General features: G+C 35.6%; 1 pseudogene; it reads left to right on the top strand.

Annotated features, from left to right (window-relative positions):
- The first annotated feature begins 1366 nt into the window (after positions 1-1366).
- LOC109388486 (UPF0729 protein C18orf32 homolog pseudogene) lies at positions 1367-1665 on the top strand (annotated as a pseudogene).
- The last annotated feature ends 499 nt before the right edge of the window (positions 1666-2164 follow it).

Raw genomic sequence — 2164 nt, 5'->3', positions numbered from 1 at the left:
AGGCTTTTCTCTAAATGTTCTGGAAAATTATGTATGCATATAGGGGAATAATGAAATTAAACATTTACTTCATACTTTACATAAAAACCTGTTTCATGTGGATTAAAGACCTACACGTAAATGGCCCATGAGAAATGCAATCGTCATTATGAGAGGTGCCTATAAAAAATTTGTCTTCAGAAATTAGCCTACTAATCATCTATTATCAATCAAGGACCCAACAAATTTCTCAAATCCAGATAGAACCAGACAGATAAGTTACAAAAACAACTGAAGAAATTCTTTTAAAAGTTTTGACAATGTGACCCAAGGCAAAGTCTGCCCAAGGGATTCCTAAGGAGACTTTCAAACTTGTTTTGAGGACAGGTTTATTGAGCTAATGCTTATCCTCACCCTATAGACTCTTTCTTATAGATTTACAAAGTAAATTGAATAGGACAAACAAAACAAATCCTAGCATTTGTAGTCACAAGGTAAGTTTTCACAAAAAAAGAGAGATTTCAAATCTGATCAGAAAATCAACAGACCCTTTAAAGAGATCCTACTTTCTAGGTTATGAAATAAACATTTGGAGTTCAAAGAAAAGGCGTCAGTGCTGAGACACACTGTGAGACTAATTCCACAGAGCCCTGAGTGAGCGGCTCAAAGAACCTCTGTGGATGAAGCACACTATTTCTGAGTCAAGCGTTTTGAGCCATGGCAGTGAGGTAGTCTTGTATGGATCTCAATGGGACACCCCAAAAGTTCCCCAGATTTGGTGAACTCCCCAAAGTATCATCAGACAACCTGTTAATAAAGTTAAATTTACTAGAATCATTGCAGTAAGGGAAAACGCCATCTTAGAAATGCTTTAGCACTGCTTCGGATAGTGGGAGTTATAAGAAGGATCGTTATAGGATCTTGGAGTCTTGGCACAAGTAGTTTAAGGTGAGGCTTTTGAGTCAGGGAACAGGTTGGATTATGTGAAGTCTGTGACATCATACATTTAGATTAGTAAATATAGCAAAATGATGATCTTTAATAGTTTTGAGCAGTTGTTTCATAAAATTTTTAATGTAAATTTTCTGAAGCACACAGTGGTGTTATTTATTGGTTTACAGTTTTCTACTTCTTGAGCAAGGATTTCCTGGAACAAACAACTAAGTCACGAGGACAACACTTAGTTTTAGTTCTTAGTCCTAATAGCTGTGTTGGATACATCTGGTTGTATATGACACTCTTTATGTAATGTTTAAAAGTAAACAAAATAATGATAAGGTTAAGGGTTTGTAATGTGGCAAAATTACTTAGAACAATAAAGAACTAGTTAGAACAATAAAGAACTAGTTAGAACAATAAAGAAGCCAGGATAGTGGTTACTTCTGGGATGAGTAGGAAGGGGCACTTAAAAAGTTTCTCGCTTCTGGGTTTGGTGATCTCGGGTCAGGAGCTCCAGCCTGGGACAATCGTGTGCCTTCCTTGTGTCATCATTCCTGTTCTCCTCTGAGTCTATAAGAAATTTTTGGAGCCAAACATATACCCTCTGCTTTTCCCCTTAGTCATATGTGGCCTAGAAAAACTATGCAAGAATCCAATGATAAAAGGCAAAGTAGACTAAAAATGTGTGATGTAAATGAATTACCAAGAAAAGGACCAACATAAATCTCTGATAAAAAGAAAGACTAAAGTGATTGTCCCAGAGGATCTCATTGGTTTCAGGATGGACCTGATAATCTGAAACAACTTCTTTGTAATTATCTCTGACCTTTTTCTCTTAGACCAGAATTCCAGATAGATAGTTTGGATGTTTACCTGACATTAATCAGGTAATACATGGTATTATATTTAAGATGCATTTAGTTATATTCAATGATCGTATTCCTGAGTTTCTTTTTTACTAAAGTAGTTTTCACTCCTATTATTGCAGTTTTAATAATGAGGTTTATGCCAGTAGACATTGTCATGAAATCAGTACCTGAACATCACTGGGCCTGTAGTTTTTTTTGTTCAGACTCTTCAAATTTGAAAAGAGTACATTTTTACTGTGAAACAGTGCAGTGAGACTGTGCAGTAAAATGAAAGGGAGTTTTTGGAGATAATAATAACTTGAAACATAAAGTTAAAGTCAACTGCCCAATACAATGGAGCAGCTTACTTACAGAGTAGTAATCACTGTTTATAGCTC

This window comes from Hipposideros armiger, unplaced genomic scaffold (assembly GCF_001890085.2).
Source record: "Hipposideros armiger isolate ML-2016 unplaced genomic scaffold, ASM189008v1 scaffold_199, whole genome shotgun sequence".
In the NCBI taxonomy this organism is placed as follows: Eukaryota; Metazoa; Chordata; class Mammalia; order Chiroptera; family Hipposideridae; genus Hipposideros; species Hipposideros armiger.
Note: the sequence above shows the minus strand (reverse complement) of the source record. Positions and strands in the feature narration are given on the sequence as shown.